Here is a 9,273-nt window from a genome sequence, read left to right on the forward strand (position 1 = left end):
TTTTTCACCATTGAGGATTATGTTAGTTGTGGGTTTTTCAAATATGGCCTTTATTACATTGAGGTATGTTCCCTGTAATCACATTTTGTTGAGTATTTTATCATGGATGGATGTTGTACTTTCTCAAATGCTTTTACTTCATCTATTGAGATGATCATATAATTTTTTTAATATAAAATTTATTGTCAAATTGGTTTCCATACAACACGCAGTGCTCATCCCAACAGGTGCCCACCTCAATGCCCATCACCCTCTTTCCCCTCCCTCCCACTTCCCACCAACCCTCACTTCATTCTCAGTTTTTAAGAGTCTCTTATAGTTTGCTTCCCTCCCTCTCTTTTTTTCCCCTTCCCCTCCCCCATGGTCTTCTGTTAAGTTTCTCAGGATCCACATAAAAGTGAAAACATATGGTATCTGTCTTTCTCTGTATGGCTTATTTCACTTAGCATAACACTCTCCAGTTCCATCCATGTTGCTACAAAAGGCCAGATTTCATTCCTTCTCACTGTCAAGTAGTATTCAATTGTATATATAAAAAAAACTTCTTTATCCATTCATCAGTATGGACATTTAGGCTCTTTTCATAATTGGCTATTGTTGAAAGTGTTGTTATAAATATTGGGGTACGAATGTCCCTATGCATCAACACTCCTGTATCCCTTGGGAAAATTCCTAGCAGTGCTATTGCTGGGTCATAGGGTTGATCTATTTTTAATTTTTTGAGGAACCTCCACACTGTTTTCCAGAGCAGCTGCACCAGTTTGCATTCCCACCAACAATGCAAGAGGATTCCCGTTTCTCCACATCCTCGCCAGCATCTATAGTCTCCTGATTTGTTCATTTTAGCCACTCTGACTGGCGTGAGGTGATATCTCAGTTGTTTAACATAGTGTTGGAAGTTCTAGCATCAGCAATCAGACAACAAAAGGAAATCAAAGGCATCAAAATTGGCAAAGATGAAGTCAAGCTTTCACTTTTTGCAGATGACATGATATTATACATGGAAAACCTGAGAAACTCCACCAAAAGTCTGCTAGAACTCATACATGAATTCAGCAAAGTCGCAGGATACAAAATTAATGTAGAGACATCAGTTGCATTCTTACACACTAATAATGAAGCAACAGAAAGACAAATAAAGAAACTTATCCCACTTGCAATTGCACCAAGAATCATAAAATATCTAGGAAGAAACCTAACCAAAGATGTAAAAGATCTGTATGCTGAAAACTATAGAAAGCTTATGAAGGCAATTGAAGAAGATACAAAGAAATGGAAAAACATTCCGTGCTCATGGATTGGAAGAATAAATATTGTTAAAATGTCAATACTACCCAAAGCAATCTACACATTCAATGCAATCCCAATCAAAATTGCACCAGCATTCTTCTCAAAGCTAGAACAAGCAATCCTAAAATTTGTATGGAACCACAAAAGACCCTGAATAGCCTGAGTAATTTTGAAGAAGAAGACCAAAGCGGGAGGCATCAAAACCCAGACTTTAGCCTCTACTACAAAGCTGTAATCATCAAGACAGCATGGTATTGGCACAAAAACAGACACATAAACCAATGGAATAGAATAGAAACCCCAGAATTGGACCCACAAACGTATGGCCAACTAATCTTTCACAAAGCAGGAAAGAATATCCAATGGAAAAAAGACAGTCTCTTAAACAAATGGTGCTGGGAGAACTGGACAGCAACATGCAGAAGAATGGAACTACACCATTTTCTTACACCATTCACAAAAACAAACTCAAAATGGATAAAGGACCTGAATGTGAGACAGGAAACCATCAAAACCCTAGAGGAGAAAGCAGGAAAAGACCTCTCTGACCTCAGCCGCAGCAATTTCTTACTTGACATATCTCCAAAGGCAAGGGAATTAAAAGCAAAAATGAACTATTGGGACCTCATGAAGATAAAAGGCTTCTGCACTGCAAAGGAAACAATCAACAAAGCTAAAAGGCAACCGATGAAATGGGAAAAGATATTTGCAAGTAACATATCAGACAAAGGGCTAGTATCCCAAATCTATAAAGAACTCAACCAAACTCCACACCCGAAAAACAAATAACCCAGTGAAGAAATGGGCAGAAGACCCCTGAATAGACACTTCTCTAAAGAAGACATCCAGATGGCCAACACACACATGAAAATATGCTCATCAGGGAAATACAGATCATATGATTTTTATTCTTCATTTTGTTGATGTGGTATATGAAATGTGGTTTACCAATATTTTGTTCAAAATTTTTGCATTTGTGTTCATCACAGATATTGCTGCTGTATGCAGGCCATGCTCTGGCAGAACAGCTAAAGCTAAAAAGTATGCACAAACCAGTGGTGTCCCTGGGCAATCCACCCAAAATGTGCCCTGGCAGGACAGCTGAAGCTGAAGTGCTTGCATGCCAGGTTGTCCCAGGGCTCTCCACACCAAGGGCAACCTGGCGGGATAGCTGAAGCTGAATGAGTGCAAGCCAGTATGTACCAAGGTGCTCAGTGTAGGGTGTGCTCTGACCAGGAGACTGGAGCCAAGGCCAGTATGGGTGGGAGTGTTCTGGGGCACTCCCCACAGGAGGCGCCCTGGTGGGGTGGCTGAAACTGAAATCACTTGAGTAAGAGGCTCCCGTGATGCTCCATACAGGGCACCCTGGGAGGGAAGCTGGATCTGAAGCAGACATAAGTGAGGGATTCCAGATTGGCCTGCACCAGGAGTGCCCTAGCAAGGCATATGAAACTGAAGTGGTGTGGGCCTGAAGTGTTCCAAAGTGCTTTGCACCTGTGTCACCTTGATGTCAAAGCTGAGGCTATAGTGAGCGTTAACCAGGTGTGTACTACCCTGTGGCTACCTTGAAGGGATGTCTGCGGCTGGTGTGGGCTAGGGGCCTGGAGCTCACTGAGGTGGCAGGCCAGTTAGGGAAACTGGGCTATGCACTGTTCTGTGGTCTCAAGGTGGATAAGGAGGAAAGACAGCCCATCAGCCTCATTCACCTGGAGGCCATTCCAGCAGCTTCCCTTGCCATTTAATGAAGTTCTAGGGCTGGCTTGTTTGTATTCTGGTTGCCCTATCAAAATGGACTTTTCTTCTGTTCCCCAGTACAACTGGGGCTAGTATGGGCTTGTGGACCCAGGGCTCACCAAAGTGGCAAGCCAGCTATTGTGATCAGACCCTGCTCTGGTCTGTGCTTTTACGATGGAGTGAGAGCATAAACCATGTAGGTCTCTAGTCCCTCTGACCTGGAGTGTTCCTGAAGTTCCTCTGCCATTTTAAACAGTTGCTTTTTTACTATGCCACAGTGCAACTCGGCTAGTGTGGGTTTGTGGACCTGAGACTCACTGAGGTGGCAAGCACATCTAGCTCCGGTTTGCACTTTTAAGGTGGTGGAGGAATATAAACTGTGTCACCCTCCAGTCCCTCTGCCTGAGGAGTGTCCACAGCACCTTCACCATGTGGTATAAAGTTGTAGTGTTTTCTCTTTTATCCGCTAGTTGCTTTTTTAAACCACCTGTTTTTCTGTGCCCAAGGACAGAGGAATCTTTTCCCAGTCTCTCATTACTTCTTATCCCTCTCCACTGAAGTGCACATTGTTGGGGACTTGGGACTCCCCTGACTCCATCTCTCTTTTTTTGCTGTCTTCTCTATCTTTTGTTGTGCAGAAGCTGTCCAGTTGTCCCTCAGTTCTCCTTCAGGAGGAATTGCTTTAAATTTTTTTTTTAACGTTTATTTTTGAGGCAGAGAGAGACAGAGCATGAACGGGGGAGGGGCAGAGAGAGAGGGACACACAGAAGCGGAAGCAGGCTCCAGGCTCTGAGCCATCAGCCCAGAGCCCGACGCGGGGCTCGAACTCACGGACAGCGAGATCGTGACCTGAGCTGAAGTCGGACGCTTAACCGACTGAGCCACCCAGGCGCCCCAGGAGGAATTGCTTTATAAATACATGTAATTTGGTATGTTCCATGGAAGGGTGAGTTTGGAGTCTTCCCATGTTGCCATCTTGGACTGGACATTTAATTTAAGTGTTTTGCTAACTGATTTTTATAAACTTATTGTAATGAGACTAGATGTCTGATAAAGTCCTAGCCAGTCCAAGATCTTTGTCTTTGTCCTGTCCTTGCCCTTGCCAGAATTCAACCTGGCCTTTTAAATTAACATTTAAAGAGTAGATCTCTTTACACTGTGGTTTTGAGCTTATGAAAATTTGTTTTAGAATTGAGTTTTCCTTCCAGAATTTCCAAACACTTTCATGGATCTAAATTATTTCCTTTATCCTAAACCAGAAGTCACAGTGATTTAGACTTTTGGGAATTCAAAACAAATACATTTATCCAACCTATGGTATGTTAAAATATAGGCCCTCAAGTACTAGGCAATGAACAAAAACAACAAACCAGAAAAGACCTCTTTATCTTTTAAATAAAAGTCTATTTTTAGAAATATAGACAAAGTAGTTGACATCAGGACCTGCTGGACTACCATGCCTCTTGAAAGTTAAAGGACAATTAAACATGCAGGGTTGAAGTGGGAGTGTGATTAGATGGGTTAGATTAGGAAGAAACAAAATATATATTTTTTAAATCAGAAAGTAAGGGGCTCCTGGGTGGCTCAGTCGGTTGAGCATCCAACTTTGGTTCAGGTCATGATCTTATGTTTGTGAGTTCAAGCCCCGCGTCAGGCTGTCTGCTGACAGCTCAGAGACTGGAGCCTGCTTCAGATTCTGTGTCTCCCTCTCTCTCTGTTCCTCCCCTGCTCACACTATGTCTCTCTCTCAAAAACAAATAAACATTTAAAAAGTAAAAAATAAGGGATAATAATGGTAAATGTATAAAGCAGAATCATGGGTGAGAATAAAAGGGCTGGCCCAGAAGTGATCTCTTAAGCATCTAGAAGAAGTCCATAGTATTTTTGTATCTATCAAAAATATGAAGCTCCTGATAGTTTTCAAACTATACTATGGCCAGGCTATTATTTTTAACCCTGGTACAATCCAGTTATATGATTTTGATATAAAGGACCATTTGCTAATTTCTAACCAGGTCCCCTCATAGTTTTTCTCTTAGTTTCAGTACTTTCAAATTAAAGATATGCACTCTACAGAATATTGTCAAAAAATCCCTGAAACTCCCCAAATACTGTATGTACATTAAATTTCATTTAAATGTTGCTCCTTCTAATTCATTTTCTGCCTGCACAGACTTGATAATTTTGCAACTTTCTAGGAAGACTTCATTTGGAATTGTATATTGGAGTTATTAATGCTTTCACTAAATATTCCAGTTTGCCCCTTCCTAGAGGCACAAAGCAGGATTGCATTTTCTGTCCTGCCTCCTTGTGGCTGAATGGAGACATTACTAGTTGTGGCCTGAGTTGTGAGCCATTTACTTGCCAAATTTAATTTGAGATGGATGAAAAACTTTCCAGCACTTTTTCCACCTATGCTACAATGACTGATGTTGATTGTTTAAGTTGGTGATTTTTTTCTCTGCCTGGATTTTGGAGTAAGGTGACTTGGAGCAGAGCCATTCAACAACAAACAATAGACCAGTATTGTGTGGGAGAAATGCATCTGTTCTAAGAACTAACATTTTGGAATTGTTTGTTACTACAAAATAATTTATGATGATGAAATTATAAAATTATTTTGAGCATCACATGTAAGCATCAAAGGTATGTATAAATATTCCAGATAAAAAATAATACAGCCATCAATGATTAAATGCTTTTTGTTTGTTTCCTTACATGATATTTTTCAGACAGGGGGTGGGCTGTATGTATAAAGATGTTTTAGTTAAGCCCACATTTTTTAGTGCTTGACATTATATCAAAGAAATACAAGAATTCGCCAAGAGAATATAGATGTACAGTTTGGAAATAGACTTTAGATACTACATTACCTGACACTGTGTGTATTTTTTGGCTGTACAAAAATTATAATATCTTCCAAATGACTGCCTTCATTTTCTTTTAAATTACCTAAGAGCCCAAAAATCCAAAGAAACAGAAAGGGTCTCCTGACATAAAAGGTAGCTAATGAATCCTAAAAGTATGTTTTTCTCTCCCTTGTTGGGGAGAAGGGAACACCTCACTGCCTATCAAACATTAACAATATAAGACATCAAATTGTTACACAGAATCAAAATTTTTTAAGGATCCAAAGAAAGTGGCAATTGCTACTACATCTTCTTTTTTCCTTCTTCTATTTTCTTCCCTTCTTTCTGTCTCTACACATCTCCTTCATATGGCTTTCTCTCAATTTCTCCTTATTTTCATTACATGTTAAAAAGTATTTAAGAATCTCTGGAAATTGAAAATAACATAGAAAAGTAATACTAAATTATTTGAGCTTATATGGATTTTAAATTCCTGGCTTAAGGGATCTATGCAAAGAGCTAACGTAGACACTTTTATCTTGATCTGTACGGCTAGTTGGAGTTGATATGTTTTCTACACAAAATTTTTTAAAACATACTCGTCGGTGGTTTTCCTCAATGCTTGTTTGAAATTTTGTTAAATGAGAGTTAACACATATCTTTGTAATACTGTCTAGACTGTAATGTTTTTCTTAAGTCTATAAAAGACTGAGTAGGATCATCATAAATTGCCTGACATTCTTATTGCATTTACAAACAAGGAGATGGAGAAAAGCACTGCTGAGAAGGCAGACCTTCTGATAAGGAGTTTGGCTTAGTGAGTTAAAAAGAACAATGAGAATGCATAGAAAAGTTTCAGAATTTTTTTCATAGTTGGGTTTATTTCTTACACAATCATTTAATTTGTGAAAAACAATAGAACAATCCTGATATTTCACTTTTTTTAACCAAGAAAATCTTAAATTACATTATTAAAAAATTTAGATTACTCCAGAACATAAAGCATTAAAAACTATCTTTCTCCACTCTTTTTTTCTCCTAAACCTGACAGATAAACTTTGAAGGCAGTTCTTCATTTAGAGGGAAGGATTATATATGCTACAGAATCACAGATGAGGAAAGTCTTCCCTGCATTTAGGGAGGGCTTCAAAGAGGAGGTGGTGTTTGAAACATAAAGTGTAGTAGCTTCTCATATGGTATGAAATTTTACAGGCAAAGGGAACAATACAAATCAAGACACAAGCATTCAAATGTATGATGTGTTCAAGAACATGTGCTATCATGTAGAACATATCACATTAGGGAGGAGTACTAGACGAGGATTGAAGGAAAGCTGAGCCAAGCTGGAAAGCACCTTGTATAGCATTGTTAGTAAGGGTATAGTGCAGGAAATATATGCTTTAAATTTTCCCACACAACTAGTAGTTAACGGAATTGATATTTGAATGTAAGCAGGCTTGTCTCCAGAGTTTGTGCTCTTAACCCCAGAGTTTGTGCTCTAAATCACTATGCTGTAGATAAATGTATGGATAATAGCTTTTATGAATAAAGCACAAGCTAAGGATCAGGAAGCAAGGGGTGACTGTGTAAGGTGGCATTCATTATAATTTTGGGGGAAGTAAACTTTCGACTGATACTTGAAGTATGTTATTTTCATTATGAGCAGAGAGGAAGCACAAAGTAGCCAAAAGAAGAGCAAATACCTCATTTGATTCTTTGCTTTAATGTAATCTTGCATTTTCTCTCTTCTCTCTGTTACCCTCCCCTGCCCTTTATTCCCTTCCACCTCTTCCTCCTTCTCCTCTCTCTTTCTCTTCTGTCTCATTTGTATATCATATTATCAAGGGGCTGTAATTCAAGTCACCAAGCCATTCTAACTTTGTTTGCAATTTAAAACAAGAAATAGTTCTTTCTGAGATATATTTTGCAGTTAATAGACAAACGGGAACATATAACATATTTCTAGATCATATTTACAAACTACAAATGTTTGGGATCTTATTTCTCTTTAGAGCTCTCACGATGGTGTTTTTATAATACATTGTGGATCTGCATTACAATCACATTAATGAAGAATTCCATCACCATATCTACTTATTACATGCAATTATAAAACCTGAGCTGCTTGGCTAAGGTATTCATTAACCTTTTCAGAGCTTATTATAGGAAATCTAATCACATGGAGATTTTAGACTGCATTGTGAAAATGAGTCCAGTTGTCATGTACAGTAAATTTTAATACCCAAATTCTCTGTAAATTGGGCAGTTTCCTGAAATTGAACGAGGAAGCTCTATTTAATCAGCTTAAAAGTATGAAATTCGAATTCATTTGCACTGTAAAAATAATGCCTATATCTGAGATAAATGCTAAAAGAACATTTTACTTTTTATTCTAAGTAAAGTTCCTGCATTTATTAATTTTATTTCTCTTTATATGTTTTAAACCTTATAAATTCTGATTGAAATTGTAGATTCAGTAATAAACATTGTAATTTGCGTTTCCCATTCCAACATTCACTTAAAATACTGAAAGAATGTTAAGTATTTTGTTTTTAATAAACACATTTAACTGGTTTCATATTGTTTCTATAGTGTATAATGCAGACCAACTTTGTTTATTTACCATATGTGGAGTACCTTTAATTCAAATTATTTGTTCTTAAATTGTTAATATTGCTTGAATCAGCACTACTACACTATATATAAAATTCTATACAGAAGAATGATTTAACAATCATAGTTACTTTCAATCTTCAAACTGCTTACAATTTCCAAACCATTTGGCATTGTTAGTAAGTCTCAACTTCTAGAATGTTAATTTTCCCTTGTTTTATAACTACTCTCCCCTTTTTCTCCTACCTCTTTGAACATCTTTTATCTGTTCTAGTCAATTACCCTTTTACTGGTAATTCTGGGCCTCCTTGGGGCTCTACGCATGTCCATTTTTATATTCTGATTCTGACAAGCCTTTCTAGAATATTTCTTCTCTTATTTTCTCTCTCTCTCTCTCTCTCTCCATATATATATATGTATATATATATATATATATGTATATATATATACACACATATATATACATATATATACATTTACATATATATATTAAACAAATTGTTAATTTTTCATTTAACCACTCATTCACTTATTTAAGAAATATTTTTGAGCACCTACTATGTGTTAACTATTTTGATAGCATTGGATTAAGCATAGTTCCTGTCTTCTAGGAACTTATAGACCAATGAAAGACTCAGGAAAATAGATGTGGGGTTTTTAGGCCAAGGTAAAGGCTTTGGTAAGTACTTTTGTGGTTGCATCCGAATATATAGGAATGGAGTATTAAGAAATAAGCACAGTTCTTTTCAAACATTTGAAGAAATATTTGCAGTCAGAATTTTATTAA

Source organism: Felis catus, chromosome X (assembly GCF_018350175.1).
Source record: "Felis catus isolate Fca126 chromosome X, F.catus_Fca126_mat1.0, whole genome shotgun sequence".
NCBI classification, from domain to species: domain Eukaryota; kingdom Metazoa; phylum Chordata; class Mammalia; order Carnivora; family Felidae; genus Felis; species Felis catus.